This window comes from Centruroides vittatus, unplaced genomic scaffold (assembly GCF_030686945.1).
Source record: "Centruroides vittatus isolate TY-2023 unplaced genomic scaffold, ASM3068694v2 contig_10, whole genome shotgun sequence".
NCBI lineage: Eukaryota > Metazoa > Arthropoda > Arachnida > Scorpiones > Buthidae > Centruroides > Centruroides vittatus.
In genome coordinates this window covers 5,503,379-5,522,904 of record NW_027120658.1, presented here as the reverse complement: position 1 = coordinate 5,522,904, position 19,526 = coordinate 5,503,379, and the positions used below count along the sequence as shown (strand labels likewise).

The 19,526-nt window shown below is 25.1% G+C and overlaps 1 protein-coding gene across 2 annotated transcripts in view; it reads left to right on the top strand.

Moving 5' to 3' along the window:
- LOC136976645 (protein turtle-like) overlaps window positions 1-19,526 on the top strand; it is a 163,957-nt gene that overhangs the window by 36,778 nt on the left and 107,653 nt on the right. The window lies entirely within an intron of this gene.

Genomic DNA, 19,526 nt, shown 5'->3' with positions numbered 1-19,526 from the left:
TGAAAGAGAATCATGAAAAAAATCTTGAATTTATAAGAAAATCTAAAGTTTATTCGATGTAATTCCAATAAAATTGTAGATATTTTCGTGTTGTAGAAAGCACAGCTACTTCGACGAAACGGTATTTGTCATTATTCTTAATTGCACTAATGCATTTTGGTCTTAGTATAATTGAAGTGCCTCAAAGCAAAATTGCGATTTATTTTTCTTTTTTTCTTCCTTCTCTTCCTCCTCCTCTTTTCTCTCGATTCTTCTCATCACTAAGAAGATTTGAAATTGAAAGGATCTAAATGCCCTTCAATCCCTTATTGCTTTAAGTCAAAATAAAATATAAATTTTGACTTTTCGAACAGATGTTTTTATTATAGACATTTTCAGAATTTCTTGTCCTTCTATCTACTTTTATTTACGTTTGAAGGTTACACACACACACATACACACACCTATATAAAGGAATGAATAAATAAATAAAAAAAAACATTAAATTCATTAAATTACAAATATTGTAAAAAATATATCCAAAATTTAGCAAAAAATATACCCTTTATATAGTGTTTTCTTCTAAATTTGATCTTTTATCTTGGTTATATCTTATAAAAAATATATTTTTTGTATATAACGTGATAGAAAAATATATGAAAAACACTTTTTTAACGTATAAATATTTTATATTATTTATTTTTTCGGTTAAGAGTTAAAAATAAACATTAAAAACAAATGAATGTTTCCAATTAACTAAAAGTTTGATTAATTTTTATAAATTTGGTATAGAGAATATCATATATATATTTTTTCTTTTTTCTGTTTTTTTTGTAAGCAGTAGTTCAATTGAAGTGTATCGACCACCAAGAAAAATAAATTTGCTTACAAATATATATATATTTTTTGTTGTGGACAATATATATATATCCACCAACAAACCCATTATTTGTTTACGTAGAAAATTGTATTTTTTTCAATTATAAAAATAGATTCTTTATAAAAAATATATATTTTTAAAGCTAAAATATTGAATATACTTTCAGAAATAATTGCCTATTTTCGTTATTCTCTTCATTTCATCCTTTTTACTTTATTTTTTTATGTTTTTATTTTTTTTGTAAAATACAGAAAAATGAAGAAAAATAGAACCTTCAATTTGTTTCCATTAGAAATGTCATATTATAACCTTAAATTATTAAGTTTTATTAGAATTTTTTGTATTTTTAAAAATTAATTTTACTTTTTATTAAAATTAAAAATTGATAATTAATATTTTAAAACATTTTTTTAAAAAAACATTCTTACAACGGTTTATCTGCATAAGAACATTTTAAATTATAACGAATTTCAATTGAAAATAATTTATTATTATATGAATTAAATATTTTTTAAGTTGAAATATTTTAATAAATGCATCATTCAGTTTTCTAAAATTATTAAAATGTAACAATATTTATTGCTTGTTTTAAAAATAATTTTAAGCTATAAATATTTAAAAATTTGTCTGAAAATTTCTGTATATATTCTTAGAAATTATATTTAATTCTGGATACATTTAATTCACTTTTACATGTTAAAAATATCATTAAACTTTACTGTGTATACAGAACGATAATGATTTTTCAATAATCGTATGAGACCAATTCTTCAAAAACATTTTTCTTTCTTAGGATTTTTACTGATAAATTCTCTTTTTAGGTGTTCCAATTCTTATCTGTAACATTCTTATGATGGATTTTTTTGTATGTTTTTAAGTGAAAAATTTCATATTTTTTAATATGTATATACATATATATTATGATTAGTTTATCTTCACCTGATTCGTATCAATAAATGAAAGTTTATAAATGGCTGAAGACAAGAAAACTTTTAATATAAAATTTAAGATAATTAACTTCCTACTTAAATTAATCAATATAACGGTTTAAAAGTTTTAAGAGCTCGTATTAATTATAAATATCGTAAATTTTTAACTTAAAATCAGACAAGAAATTATTTTGTTGACAGCAAAATGAAAGCTGAACGATTACTTAAATCTCTTAATATACGAGTTACATAATTGTTTTTTTATTATATATTTTTTCTTTTGGATATCGAAGATCTATAAGAATTAATCTCTCAGATTTAAAAAAATCTGATGACAATCGAATGAACCCTTCGACTACTATCTTAATAACACACGGATGGATGGACTGAGAGACAACATATGGATCTATTGACTCTCCAAGATAGAACTGAAAGTAAATCCAATCAAAAGTAGATGATAAATGTTCCTGTTTATATTAAGAAGTATTTAACGATGATGGAAATTACTTTTTAACATTACACTTTATTCGTATTCGATCTCTTATCACTATCTAAAGGATTTCTAGTTTAATTTTTTTTCAAGTATCCGCTTCCAAAATCCCATCAGTAAGCTGTAAAATTAAAAAATAAAAGAGATTATTAATCAAAAATAGAGAAGAAAAGTTATAATTTTAATTTTTTTTTAAATCCTCATTCCTGTTCTTTACACAGGGAAATCGGATCATCAGGAGAATCATATAAAAGTCTTTTCAGGAAGTCCCCAGAGTGATCGATAGGATTCGAATACAGAAGGGATGGACATTTGTAAAGCCGAATGCTATGGTCATGCAACCAATTTATAACTCTCGATATAGATCGTTAGTTGTGTTAAAAACAAAGTTATAGCTAGAAGTGTACCACCCCACAGGATATCCGATATTTCTGTGTGAATATCTGTATCCACGACACGTCACTCCTGATTTGTACGTAGTTAGTCATCCCTATATTATAATTTTCCTTCATCGAATTTGTGTTGGAGTCATGTACTTCAAATTAATCGATTTAAGTTTTAACCGCGTTTATTTTCCTCCGTCAGAATCTATATAATTAATTCTAATTACATTCGAATAAATTATACATGTCCAATTTGCAACATTCCACTTTTTGTAAGAGAATCTTGACATTTTTTTAAAACGTTTTCTACTAAATGAAAGCCTTTCAATCTGTGTTCTTAGCTCTAGTTTTCTGTTTATTTATACTTTGATATATTCTGCAACGTTAATTTCTTAATTCTCTAATACCTTTCACTTTATACGTTCTGTTTAATCCTCTCTTCTTTGTGTAGCTCACAGTATTTTCTTCTTAACTTTCGTTTTTTTTTCCTCCTGTTGACTGATCTCTACGTTCTAAAATAGTGCTGTTCCTTGTTAAAAATATAGTTTAATGCTCAAATCCTACCTTTAAAAAAACTTTTCTTCATATAAAAAATAATGTTACAGTTTTTTTATATCTTTTCAATTGTATAATTAGTATACATCCTTAATTTCATCATGTTTCTGTTTATTTCTGTTCGTGAAACAACCAAGTGGATAATATTCTTAATTAACAAACAATATTCTTACGGTGCATTCGTTGCGTCAGAATAGTGTACAGATTTACGTCAAGATTGACGTCATTTTTGCAATTTTCATATAGAAGAATGTAATAATGACGTCAAATTGATATAAAAATGTACACTATTCTGACACAAGAATGTGTCTTTAGTGTATCAGATGTCTAAGCCAAAGGAAAAACAAATCTTTAAAAAATTATATATTTTTTCTATTATTTGAATCCGAATTAACGTTTAAGTTAAAGATTCAACAAAAAGTATTAATTCGGATCCAAGCAGGATAGAGCTTGAATCATAATTTCTTTCTTTGGATAGACACATATGCGCCGGCATTCAATATTTTGGGCATTTAATTTTTCGGTAAAAATTTGCATAAAAAATCCGTATAAAACTCCACGAATTAAAGGTTAAATACAAATTTTTTAAGAAAATACATTGATTAACCTACAATTTACATTGAAAATTAAAGTGGTATATTTTAAAATATGTTCAAGTAACTATATTTTGACGCGTGAGATTATTTGGATTATGGTATAATCAATATGCATATAGAACTGTATTAAAATTATGTCATCCAGAGATTTAGTTTTAATCTCCTTTATAATCTTCAGCTTAAAATGACATTTAATAGCATAAATCTTCTCAGTAACTCAAGGATAACTTGCAAAGTTTGAATTTATCTACTTGTGTGAACTATGATTTAACTACTACAACATTGCGTATCTCCTTTAAATACTTTTCATACTTTAAAATTATTATTTCGAGTGCTTCTGAATAATATTTTTAATTGAAGAAAATAATTTTTAAGAATTGTTTTCAAATTAATATATATTTTTTTGTTTTTGTAAATCTTCATCACAAGATGTTTTCTCTCGCTTCATCTCGGATGAATGTTGGAAAAAATAGCTGGAAAATTCTTTTATTTATGATTTTCTGAATGAATTAATCATCAAGTGTCATTAATTAATTACAGAAAAAATTAATAATAATAAGGAAATATTTCAAAATTCTTTAAATCTCATAATTACAAACTAATTCTTTTTTATACCTAGACATTTTTTTTAATATTCGCAAACATCTTGCTAAAGAAATAAATGATTGTTGGATTAATTAAAATGCAAATCAAACAAAATAAAATGTTAATTTATTCAAATTTACTAGAAAAAATTCAATTATATATAAATACACAGCCAAACTTCGATATAACACTATTTCTTTGCACTAAAATTAGCATTGGCATTAAATTGAGTGTGGCGCTAAACAGAGGGAACTCACGTAGTAACGAGGACTACAAAGTGTCGTACATGGTACCGAATGGTTCTCCATTTAATATTTGGGGACAAGATTCGTTCACGAGTATTCATTACCAGAATGGTGCTAATTAGGAGGGCGCAGCATCGAGGTTTGATTGTATATACGAACGTCAACAATATTTATTTCCCTATCAGCAGTCTGGCCGATATAATTGTTTTATCTTTGCTTTAATTATTAATTCACTCGAGCTTACGACGAAAGAAATAAATAGTTGATAGAATGATTTGACTAATTTGCTCATAAATATTTTTATTACTTAAAGACATTTTTATCCAAGATCTTTAATGAGATAAACGTACAATTAACGTTTTCATAATATTTTGATAGTGTGTAATTCTTGTGGGTAAAACTAAAATATAGGCTAAGAACTTTCTCTTGACAGAAGAAAACACCAGTCTATCTATGACGTAAGATAAATGGTTGTATGAACAAAGATTGTTCTAATGACATCTAGTCTTTTCTCTCTACTATCTGTAGTAATTAACTTTCGATCTCTAAATAGACAACAAGTAATCTTGATTGAAGTATGTAATAACACACACTATCGTTTTTACATACTATAATTTACTTATTCTTTGTTCAGGAATTAGATACTTTCATTAAAGTAAATAATTTTTTCCCTCATCCTCCTCCTCCTCCTCCTCCTTCTTCATCTTCTTTTCTTAATTTCCTAAGAATATTTTGTTAAATGTAAAGGGAATTAATTTATATAATATAAAAATAAAAATTCCTTGTGTGTTTTTGTAAGTATCCTTTTGTGACTTAATTCGACGATAAATAGTAAACAAATTTCTCAATTCAGATACGTCTTTTTGTAAAAAACTGAGTTAAAAATTACACAGATGATGATTTTTAAGTGAAAATAATTAATTATAATACTCTTGTAACGTTTCTTCGTGTGTTACTTGAATGGTAATGCCACTATTCCTCTAGATATCAGCTGTTTATACACGTATAAAACACAATTTAAGTCAAGTATATATTTTTTCATATTTAAAATAGTTTATAAAGATATTTAAAAACCTTACTGTGCTACTAATTAGCATGAAAACTACTGAAAATACTTTAAAAATGGACTCTTACCCTTCTGAGAACATTTCTTTAAAATATATATATTTTTTTTATATTTGTGAAAGGTCTGATTTAAGTTTTCACTTTATAAACAATCTGATAACTTCGTTATTTATATAAAAAGAATTGCTGAATATATAATTTTCAATAGTCAAATAATATAAAATTTCAGTCTGTTTTCTGACATTATAACTGATTGAAATTAGCATATTTAAATATGAAGCTGTGTACATGTATCTCCAGAATTTTTGCACGAAGATAACAAAAATTTATCTTTCGTAAACGACATTATTCAATTATCTACACATCTTATTTATTTGTGATTAAATTTAATTTATAACATTCTATAGATAAAGAAATGATAGAGGTTATATACTAAACTAGACCTGTATTAAAGCTCAATCGTTCACGCTATGTTTCTTTAAAGAGCATACTTAAATCAGTTATTTTGCAAATATCAAAGGGAATAAAGGTATAAAAATTATAAAATTTCACATTAAAAACAAATAAAGTACAATATTTTTTTGTATTTTTTAAAAAGTAGCAATAAATTACTTCGCTATAAATATAAAAACAATCCGGAAATATAGAATTAAAATGCGTTTTTTTATATTTAGATTTTCATTTAATAAATATTTAAAAATTTGCTAAAATATTTATTAAAATTTCAAATATTGGGCTGCAATTTTCAAGTTAGACTTATTCATTCTCACTGTCGTTCGTCTGTGTGTCAATCCGTCCTTTGTTAATTTCGAAAATAGAGATGGATAAACGAAAGTCGAAACCAGATATGGAAAAGTTTAGGGTCTAGATGCTCTGATTAACTATATAGTACCTTCCGGTCTGGACCGGAAGTCACGTGATTTTAAATTAAATATTAAAGCCCAAAATCACGCGATTTATTAAATTAAAATGATTAAAAATTTTCACAATAATATTCATTCGATTTTTTTTATTATATTAAAATAGTTTTAAACGTTAAAATTATTTATTTTAAACATTTTTATGGATCTCTCCCCATTTTTAAAAATAATTTAGTGACATAAATGGAATTAAAAAACATTAAAAATATGTATATAAAAATTTAAAATATATTTATATAAAATTAATTATAATTTTATAAAATTTCAATATGGATAAATATTATCACTCATTTATTAATTAAAATTTCATTATTAAAAGATATTGCATCACGTGCTGATTATTCATGATTTCAAACATCTCAGCACCTGCTTTTGCTGTTGTATTCAAACGTTTAACTCGTGTATAAATAGATGTTTGATTGCTGTAATCGATCTTTAATTAGCTGTATTATATTTATGTTACGTCAAAGATGTTCTGTCTTGTGTAATAAACTCATACATTTTAAGTTAAACAATTTTCTAAGTTAGTAATATCGAGTTCTATGCGGTTGCTTATGGCAAATGACAGCAATTACTTATCGATTTTAATTCGTTTTAACGTGCTTTTATGTAAATACGAAAGAAATTGGAATATTTTAAACTTGAAAGAAGATAACGGATAAATATTTGAACATAAATTGTCACGTGCGAACGTTCGTAATTGCTGAACAGGGACTTGAACACTATGATTCATCACAAATCGACAAATAAATGTCTTTAAAGTATATATTTTTTAGTTAATAATGCTTACAAATTAACTTATTTAAGAGATTTTTATTGGGCTGCGGTTTAATTCAAATATTTTTTACCAGAACTGAGTTATATAGATGACCGGCATGGCTCTCTTGTTGTCAGGAAAAGAATGATGTACAGGGGTAAGACACAACTAATTTGAGATGGAGAGCATATATTTTATATTAAAAATTGCAGCCCAGCATTGTGATGACGTCACAATAATTTTTTCTCGTATATTCTGACAATAAATTCTAATATAGTTTTAAAGTTTTTATGTAATATATACTTGGAACAGAGCCAGATTTACACACAAGCAAACTTTAGCGCCTGAAGAGGATATAGTTTAAAGAAGAAAAAAAAGCCTTTTAACTTGTTATATAGTATAATTTAGGACATATATAGCCTCTATATTTAATGGAATTAAAGGCTTATTAGCCTCTTATATATCAGTTTAGGTCTCAACACGTGCCAGTTCGGCTCATCAATAAAGGATGACGATTCGGCAAACATGCCAAGAAATGTACAAAGAAATTCGCGAAAGAAACGAGTTAAAATAATATATTTAAATTATATTAAATGTATATTGATTTAAAAACATCGATAAAATATAAAAACAGTATCTAAAAAATCTCGATATTCTAAGAATTGATGCATGGAGGGAGATGATGTATATTGAAATTCAATGGATTTATATAAAGGAATGATAATGTAAATATTGATTTATTATCAAGTTTATGTTTGAATAATATTATTATTATTTTCTTATATGTTTAAATCAAAGAGTTTCTTTTAAAAATTCCTATTTTCTAGATATCCCGAAGAGATTATTAACGATATCCTCCATTAAGAGATTTATATCATTAAATTAAATTACAAGTTGTAATAATTGTAAAATTTTAAGAGAACATTTAAAATACATTTTAATAATAATTAAAATATTATTAATAAAACGTAATTACAACTAAAATCTTTTCAATTAATTCGACATAATATCAATTTGATGTTCATAAAAATTTGTTACGGGCGATTCCAATAAAAGGCGATAATAATAATTATAGTAATCGAATAAATTTATAAATTATGATGATGATAATAATAATAATAATAATAATAGTAATAGAAATATTTATGAAACATAAACAGAATAATTTGTAGTGGATGTAGCAGCTGGATATAGAATATACGAGATAAACAACAATTGTCAGGTAGCTTCTCAATCCCAGGGAGATGTATGAAGACCAAACTTATAGGGCGATAAATTACAACATAATAAGCCAGAAGAGAAAGAATGTCAGGTAATGACTGTGAATAAAAGTAAATCATTGGAAGAAAACTTACCCGAAAGCTAAAGAAATTAAGCAACTTATCCACTTAATTATATTATTTTTTCGCCATTCAAAAATGTTATAAAGGCTATATTTGAAGATGTCCGTCTTTGTGTCTGTTCGAATTATTTGATAAATATCTCGAAGACCATTTAAAATTTTCCAGATAATTGTTTAAAAAGCAAATGAAAAATATTATATATACATTTTTAAGTAGTAAAATTAGTTTAGAATATTTTAAGCTTAAAAAAAAACGTGAAAAAATTATTTTTATTGAAATAAATATAATTAATTATTTTTTAACTTGAAAGTTTATTTAATTTTATAGAAAATAACTCGTTATATCTTTATAAATTTTTCAGGAATATTTTACAGGTTGATAATATGAAAAGAATAGCTTAAAATTTATCTTTTCTTCTAAAATTTTGTCTTATTTTATAGTTTTATCGTAATATATTCTAAGATAAATTATATAAATTAAGTTATTAATAAAAAAACATAACTTATGTGAAGTAAAATAAGAGCTTTTTTTACTTGCTTCGACGAATTTTCTCTATTTAAGTAGACGACTTTCATATTTTTATATAAAGTATATCCCTATGAGGATATTCAATTTATTTAATTTTAAGGAAAAATAATTTAGTAAAAATATTCAAGTTTTGAAAGCAAAAATAATTTCTGGCGAAGAAAACTTTTATATTTTATGATTTAATTAATTTATTTTCGTTTATTCTGAAGTTTTTATAATAAAAAGAAAATTCGTTTATAACACCAGTTAAAGTAGATTTTATTCAGCTTTCTTAATATGGGATATTCTCTACATTTTTGCAGTTTTAGACTATGTTTCTGATGCTAATAATTAAAAAAATTTCATGAAATTTTGTAGAGTTTATTTTGTTTATTAGAAAAACAATCTCATGAAATAATATCTAATATTAACATAAACTAAGCAAGTATAAAGCCTGAAAGAGCATCGTATTTTTAAATTTATTACTATTTACCGGGTGAAAAGGGCTTATTATACATCATAAAAGGGCCTCAACAAATCTAAATCACGTTCTAAACTACAATTCGTTTTGTTTTATATTAATTATAATTAAAATAATCGAAAATTTTTGAAGAATTTCACGTACAGAACGATATTTACGCGCTAATTTAATTTTTTATAAACTGATTTATGAATGGAATACAGCAAAACCTGTCCAAAACGGAACCCGAATAAAACGGAAACCTGTCTAAATAAGAAAAATTCATCGAAATGGAGAGATTTTCTATGTTAAAAATAAACTTGTTTAAACCGGAAAAAGGAGCGATTCCAGTTTACGCATATATATATATTTATTTAAATATCCTTATACATAAAGGATGCTGGTGAAACATAGAAAAATTTATTTTTATCAACAAAATTCTTGCAACACGATATCATTCTATCTGCATTATGATGTTATCATCTCCCCAGCGAAAACTTTATTCACACATCTCATCAAGAGAACAGATTTAGAATTTTGTATAATGGAGAATATCTAATTATCTCTTACTTAAACTAACCAATTATACGAATAAAATACTGTAAAAGTTAAAACAATTTACGATCAATCACTCTTAATAGCAAAAGTCATTAATGTTAAATCAAGAAATTTTCAAATTTAATATTTGAAAATTAATAAATAAATTTTATTTACTATAAGTTTCTAAATTTAGAAAGTATATGAAATCGTTTTATTTTTGAATACGTGAAGTGTTTATGAAATAAAGTTAATCAATACTGTATTGGAAAGTATTGAAATGTGTGCTACAAAGCGTAAAAAATGAAGACATCTTTTTGAGTTTAGCATGTGAAAAGGGATTCTTCTTGTGCAGAGTTCGGTGACACAGCAGCAATCAACCACGTTATAGAAAAAGTATGCTTAAGAAGGGGGCCGAAACTTACGTCCGAACAAGCCAGTGAGGTGTGCTCACCATTTATCACTTTGCCATCATCGACACGGAAGTCTGGTCATATAGGACGAAAGAAAACGCTTCACTTCAAAGAAGAATCTACAACAAATCTATTTTAAACGGTAAAAAAAGTATTAGGGATGCCTTTAGTTACAGAATATAAATTAATATATTATAATAATCATGCATTATTACATAAATACAGCAATAAGAATCGATACCCCCAAACTAGAAGTAAATATTAACCAGTGACTATAGCTACAGACACGAGAAAGTTCACGTATCGAACTGTAATTATAAATTTAATTAACATATTTCTTTTCTAGAATTTATAGAAAAATAAACTTATATTTTGTAATTAATATAAATATTTATTTTCTTACTCTGTTCTTACGCTAGAAAATTATTATTAAGTAGCGCTCATAATTAAAAAAATAAGTCAGGGATATTTGTATATTACTCTTTAATAATAGATTTAATTACAATAATTTTGCATTATAATGAATATATTTTTCTAGAATTTATATAGAAAAGTATACTTGACATTTAAAGTAAATATTTATCGTTTTAATTCGCTGATCTTAATTTTAGTAAAATAAGCATCGACGAATGCTGGTAACAAAAATAAATCAGAAATTAATAAATTATACCATAAAAGTAAATTTAATTATTTTAATTTAGCGTTAAATTGCAAATATTTTTCTGGAATTCATACGGAACAACAAGAAAAACTCATTGCGACGATATCATAATAATTTTTCTGCAATTTTTAATCGTATTTTTAATTTATTGAATTTAAAATATATGCTCTCCACCTCAAATTATTAGTGTTTTGCCCCTGTACGTAATACTTTTCCTGATAACAATAGTCATGCCGGTCATCTATGTAAAATAGGGAAAACATATTTGAATTAAAATTACACGATTTTCGATATACAAAGGAAGTTTTTATATAGTTAATCTTTGCCTTCTTTTTCTATGTTTTCTAAATCTGCCCTCGTCTTTCATCTATCTAACTCCTTTCTCGAGACTAAGGAAGGACGGACAGACAGTAGAAATTTATAGATCTACAATTTGAAAAATTGTAGCACAATAATATATAGTAAAACCTGCCTAAACGGAAAAAATATCCGGTACGGTGCTATTCCGGTTTACACAGGTTTTAATGTATGTAAGTTCATTAATAGAGTTATTTATGATAATTATACACCGTTCGAATTATATAAAAAATAAATTATATTTTACAACTAAAAAAAACATAAAAACATGATTTTTTTCCCTGTGAACATTCTTAATTTTAATTCTATAAAAATAAAACGACAAAATAAAATAACATTTAAGTTAACATTTTTGATATGTATGACATTTTTACAAAAGACTAAAAATATAATATATATTTTTTTTTCTTTTTTTTTTACTATTATGACAACGTTTTCTTCCTCTTTTTTGATTTTTCCCTGTTTTTTGTTTTCTTGTTTCGGCAGTATATTGATTTTTCTCACATTGTAATACAAAATTCTGACACACTGTCACAGACATGTAAAATAGAGGGGTTATTTTCAGAGTTAAATTTACTGAAAAATTTATTAGATTTTTTCACTTTTTGCTATTAAACCATGAATATAAAAATATAATAAAATTGTTTTTATTTTTTATTTTACAAAAATATAAAAAATTTCTTAAATTTATAACAATTATTAGTAATTTATTATCAAAATCCTTACATTTCTCATAAGAATTATTGATTTTATTTAATTGTAAAGTTTATTATAATTAACTTTACAATTTAATACATTTATGAAATATTCTGTAATTGTGTTGAGTTACTTATAATTAATTTTACAATTAAAAAAAATCAACAATTCTTATAATAACAAAGCTTAGGAATTTAATGGTTTATTTCTTATTTCTTATGCTTTCTTGTAAGAAATATTAATTTTTTTAATTATAAAAATTAATTATAATTAACTTAAGATATTAATAAAAATAAGAATTAATTATTCATAATAATTTTTATAATGTAATTAACGACGTAAAATTTTTATACTGGATTTTTACGCGTCTAATCGAATAATTTTCGGTTAATTTTACTTTAATTTTTAATAAATCTCTTAATATATTATAATTATTATATATTTATCTTGACTTTTATAAAGTTTACTATAAATTAACAAGAATTTTTCTTAAAATAACTTCATTAATTTACATTTTTTTTTGTGACTTTTAGTCGATGAAGCAGTATAATATACTCAGATGAATTATCCAATTCATTGTCACTTGTAAATTAATAAAATAAAAATATAAAATATATTATTCTCATCATTTTACCGTACTCTAATGTAATATTTTATAATGTAAAATATATGTTAATAATCAAATCATGTAAATTTAATCAAATTGTTTGTTCACAATATATTTAATTTGCGATTCCTGATACGTCTTGGAATTTTTGTCATAGAATAATGAATTTCTTTTAACAAATATTATATAAACACGCCAATGAAATTGCTTATAATTTGCATAATAATTTTGCATAAAATTCTGCATAAAAATCTATTTTTAGGGATTTACTTTGCTATTTTTTTATTGGATAATTTGCTTCTCGAAATTGTTTACTTTTAATAAAAATTCCCGATCAAAATCCTTTCAATAGAAAATTTATAAGCAAAATTTCGTTTTATAAAGAAAAAATCCAAAACATTTTACACTTTTAATTAATTTAATTACTGTATAATGACGTCATTTAATTACAGTTTAATCTCTAAACAACGGCCATAACCGTAACACGGAATAATGGCCGTTGTTGGGAGGTGGTAGTTATTTACAGGTTATCTGTTTTTATACATTTTCGTTACAAAACAAGATCCTGAAAGAAAATGGCCGCTGTCAAGAGGTGGCCATTTTTGGGAGGTTTGACAGTATTAAGAAAGTCATTGTAACATTGTAAAAATGTAACATTAATAATAAATTATTTGGTTCTCAGATTTAATAATTTAGATCCAAATTTATTAAAAAATTTTATTGAAGTATTAAAGATATAAAGTTTAAAATAACTTTTTTAGAATATAGTATATAATTTATATTTATTGTAATTTAAATTAAAAAATAAATAAATAATTGCTTTAACTTTATTAAATACTATTTTTTAAGTTAAAAACTAATTAATTTATTAAGCCATAAAAATTAAATTAAATTAAGAAAGAAAATAATTAAAATTAAATTTTTTAGATCCTCTAAAAATTAAAAAAATAATAATAATTAAATAAATAAAACCAAGAAAAAGTATAATTTAAGAACTGTTTAAATGTATTTTTATTTTTAAATTTTGATAAGTTAGTTGTAATAATAAAAATTAAACGTTTTATATGTGCAGTAAAACCTGTGTAAAACGGAATCGCACGGTATCGAATATATATAGTTTTTTTCGGTTTGGCAGGTTTCCACTTTATTCAGATTCCATTTTGGACAGGTTTTACAGTAAAAAGTCGTTCTATTCCGACGAATTCTTCCCGTTTAGGCAGGTTTCCGTTTTATTCAAGTTCCGTTTTGGACAGGTTTAATTGTATTTTTAAAGTTGATTGATCGTTTGTCAGGTTTTAGAGTTTGTTCTTCATATTTACACGAGTTGTAGTTATTAAATTCTAAACAAAAAAATCAAAAGAAATGAGAAAAACAAATATTAAACATATCTGTGAAGTATTATTCTTTTAAAAAATTCGAAATTTAAAATAAATAAATGAAAAAAATGCATACATATATAAACAGAAGATAGGAGAAGGAATGACAGGAAATGAGATTTTTGTAATTTTTTAATCTTAAATTTCTTGACTTGAAAGGAAACTTGAATTGGATTTACTGTCAAATGCTAGATGTATGAAAAATGAAGTTAGTGTATGGTGTCAACAAAAAGATGTTTCGAATGGCAAATCTCTTTTAGTATAAAGATGTTTAATGTAGTCGATGTCCTACTGTCACATGTGCATCATAATTCATCCACCTTCATGAAACTTATATATTTTAACAAATTACCAGCCACGTGAATTGCTAGACGACATGTAAATCCTCATTGTACTCTTGTTTAGTTGCACATATTCCTCTGGTTTTAAATCATTTGTTAAATTTTATCATACGTTTTTAAATTATGGAATAAATAAATTAAAAATAATATAAACATTTGAATTATTAATAATAGTTAAGAGATTTTTGAGCTATCCTTTATATGTATAGTACAAGGATTCTCGATATGGTAAATGTTTATAAGATTGAGTTAAATCGGGTTTACAGCAATATACATAAAGAATAGCAAGAATTATTCACTATAACGGGGATTTACTATTATATTTAAAATGTATACGTACTGTACTGTACATTTAAAGGGTGGCCCAAAACTATGGTAGAACGCATTGCTTTAATATTTAGATATTTTCACAAATTTCTGGCTGTCTTGGTTTAAAAAAAAGGGTTAATTGAACTTCTAGGCCATCTATTAAAATCATCAATTTGACATAATTTGTAACGCTTTCGTGTTTTTTTTTCTGGTAACTAAATTAGTGAATTTACTACTTTTACTAATTTACTTTACCGAATTAATTGTAATTAAGTGAATTGTATTTATAAAGCAAATGAATTTTTGTAATGAAATTAAAATCAAGAAAATAATTATCACTTTTTATTTATATTTATTTATTTTAATAAAAAATTATATAAATGTATACAGATTGGAGTGAAATAAAACAGGAATTCAACTGATTGTTAATTTAATTTAAAATATTATGAATATAATGTGATTTACACTTATTGAAATCGACCTTAGTGTTTAAGCATTAATTGCTAGTTGCACTTAGTTTGAAATTAAATAATCATTTATAACGCATATCGCGAAAAGCATTACAAAACTGCTCTTCTAATTTGCATAATACGTCCGACTTTATTACTAGAAAGGGTATTACGTTAAATAGTAATTGTTTTCAATGAATCGAAATACTTTAAAATTGTTCTATTATATGAAATTTATAAATAAAATTATTAAAACTAAAAAAGCAAATATTAAAAGTATACAAAATGAATTACAAAATTTAAATTATAAACTAAATTATAAATAGACCTATATATACTTAGTTAAATCTCTAATAACGGCCACCTCTAAACGGCGGACAATTTATCTGAAACGTTTCTTTTGAAATGCGTACAAAATGGCCACCTCCAAACAACGGCCATTTTTTGAATTTCATCAGTAGTCGTTGATTAGACGTTTGAGTGTATATACTGTATATACATAAGCTGAAACACACACATATATATGTATATATTTTACTTAGAGATTATAAAAAATATGACATTCTTATAGGTGTTGCTGTTAAACAGGGTGAATGAAAAGTAGATGGACAATAAATTGATAACGTATACAATTAGATTCAATTTTTATGTATACAGTAATAAGTAAATAATTGTAAAACACCGTAAAAATATATAATACAAACACCACAGTTATAATATAACATAAATCCTATTCAGTTCATCGTCCGGACTGTATTCGTATAAATAAATAAATAAATAAATAATATGAGAATCGATTTTATTTTAAAAATTTAAAGTTTATATATATATATAAATCTGTTATTTAAACTATTTGGAAATTTCTGTAATGTAGAGGATTAAGGAAACGTAAGCGTGACCAGTTTCTAAATACATTTAAAATCATTTTTATTTTAATGGAAGATACTTATAACTAACAATGGGCTATTATAAAGAATAAAATATGTAATTTTCTTCATATACAAATGTTTTCATATTATTTAAGTTTTCTAATTTATTTTTCTTATTTAGATCGAAATATTGTGTAAATGAGTTAGAGAAAACGTTGGAAAAATTTTATACATTATGCAAATGATGAGCAGATAATGACGGGGAGGGGTGGCCCTTTAAGTTTTGATAAGAATTATCACCTCCTGTTAAAAAGCTATTTTACAATTCGTTCCAATACTTATCTTACTGATTGAAAGGTATCATAAGGGGGACAACAAATTACTTTTCTTAATATTTATATCGCGTACGAAATCGTTGCTAAACTTATGTGATAAGTATTTACGATGCTTTTTATCTAATTTGACTTCCCTTTTCCTCAATTTAATATCATTATGTTTTATGATTTATGATAATTTTAATCATTATTCATTGTTAAATACGAAAAAATCCTTTGCAGCCGTTGCTGTTTAATCATTAAACTAATTCTTTTAATGCTCTCGAATAACAGATTTACATTTTAGAATAAGTAAATTTTATGATTTTAAAAGCTTCTCTTCTCTTAAAAGATTTGTTAAATCGAGTTTTTTTTAAATCTTAAATTTTTCTCATTTTGTTAGAATTTAATTTATTATTACTGCTGTTGTTGCTACTCTACGCTGCTACTACACAGATTTGTTGTGGACCTAAGCCATAACACATAACAGGCCCTTCCCCTCCATTAAATAACGATACACGTAAAAATATGAGGCCCTAAACTATAACACATAGCAAACCATTTTCCTTTATTAAGTAATGACAGGCCTAAATGTAAAAATGTGAGGCTCTAAGCTAGAGACTCGTAACTCGAGGGCTTATTTAGCTTCTGTGCAAAAACAGGCCTAACTTTATAATAATTAATACAATAACAAATTTATATAATTAAACTTCAAGCTGTATCAGATCTTTAAAAGTGTTTAAAATACTTTCAGAAGATGGATATCGATTTAATAATGCAAAAAATAAATCTCTATTGATTCTAAACTTCTCGACTCGTTTCATTAAAATAAAAATATTTTAATATATAACAAATCATCGAAACTAATCTCGAAAAATTTACTTTTAGAAAATATAAATTCAGCATTTAAAATTCGGTAAAGATTAACAAAATTTGATCTTTTAAATTTATTTAATTATTATTATTATTTTTTTAAACTTCCCTTCTGGTGTGATTTTTAAATGAAAAGAAGGGAAGAGAATTCAAAATTGAAGAAAAGAACAATTGTATGAAGTTGTATTTTTGAGTTTCAGAAATTGAACTAGGTTTTTTATATATATATATTATTTTTCTTTCTTTTGTAATTTTTTTTCTTTCAATAAAGGGGAGTTGAAGATAAAAAGATACACAATACAAGCGATCTGAAGAAAAGTTGATTGTTGTGCTCAATTGTATTATGTAATTCGTATAGAGTTGTCCATTAAGTCTTGTTCTTAAAAGAGTTGTCACAAGTGAAGTTCTTAGATAACAGTCTCTTTCACAGTCTCACTGCCGATGGCAGCTTTGGATCGTCAGTACTATGATGACCATTTAAAGTGATGGATGAGAAATGGTCCGATATCCCACGGCTATTTCTACTAACAGAAGATACGTACTAAGTAGCAGATTTAATACGGTCAATTACATCGTATCCACTTTGAAAAAATAACTTGACTATCTCAATCAAAACCGCTATTAGTTTCTAAAAAATTTCTAAAATACTATGAGTAAACGTTAACTATCTTAAGGTCGATAGACCGAACATTACTAGATAGTGATTTGCAATTGATGGAATAGGGAAGCAATTTCTTTTTTAAATATATATATATATATATATGTGTGTGTGTTTTTTCTTTTTTGAATGTTAAATTATGATGCATTCTCAACATTAAGATACCATTTCTAATGCATCGCATCTCACTTTGTTTTGTTTGTCCTGCCTTTGTAGAAATGTAATGAGAATATGGCGTGGTTCCAGCATATATAGTTAAATTAAAAAATACTTCATGGGGACTTTTTTCTAGTGAAATATTAAAAAGTTTAATAAATCGAGTCTGAAAGAAGTTATGCTTGCAGAGTGACCGAGAAAAACTTCTATTTTTTTTAAAGTCCATTTATTAAACTGTTTAAAAAGTATTTTCAGCAGAAGGATCGAGTTTTATTCCTTCTTTAACCTCATTCATTTGTTTAATGTTTTAGTGGCATTTTCCTATCTTTAGTCACTTCCTGAATTAAATCATTCTCTTGTGAGAATATAACAATTAAAAGCGTTACAATATACAGTACATTTTTAATGAAAAGAATTTAACCTATTGATTCTAAACGTAATACTACTCAATAATAGTTACCTCAAATACAAACAAAACATTCAATTATTATGGCTCTATTCTTACAGATGTATTATTACAATTCAATATTGTACTACTACATTGTTCTCCTTAATGCTTGAGGAGAACAATAGCAAGAATATTACTTTTGTCAAAGTTAATTATTGTTAAAGAACTTCTTTACAATTGATTCAAGATAAATATTATTGTTACAAGTTGTGAGTTTTAGGGCTTGTTTTGTGGTTCTAGACTAAGTTTAAGATTACAACAAACCCTAAATTACATATTGCAAGAAACCCTTCTCCCTTCTTCAGAACCAATGAACACTGGTTAGTCATGGGTTCGCGCCTGACAAACGGACTGGCCACGTGCAGTATGTTTAATTCACGTGTCTAACACCTGAATAGGGTCTAGTTTCCATAGAAATGCCTCCCAAGAGATATCCTCATTCGGAATGCAAAACTCCTAAGTGTTGCATTGCTTTATTCCATCAACCACCAAATAATCAATCTTCATCAGATATTAATACATTTAAAAGTGTGAGCGTTTAGTTATTTAGCTTACGTGTAATTTTGTAGAGCATATCAACCCACAATAATTGAACTATATAGAATTATATGTTCAGCTATATGTTTGATTATTGTGATTCGCCTCTTATTATATGTACAGTATTATGTCCCATATTATGTTTAATTATTATAATACATTATTATCATTATTATAGTTATGGCGTACTATAATTGAAAATACCGCTATAATACAAAATTACTATTAATT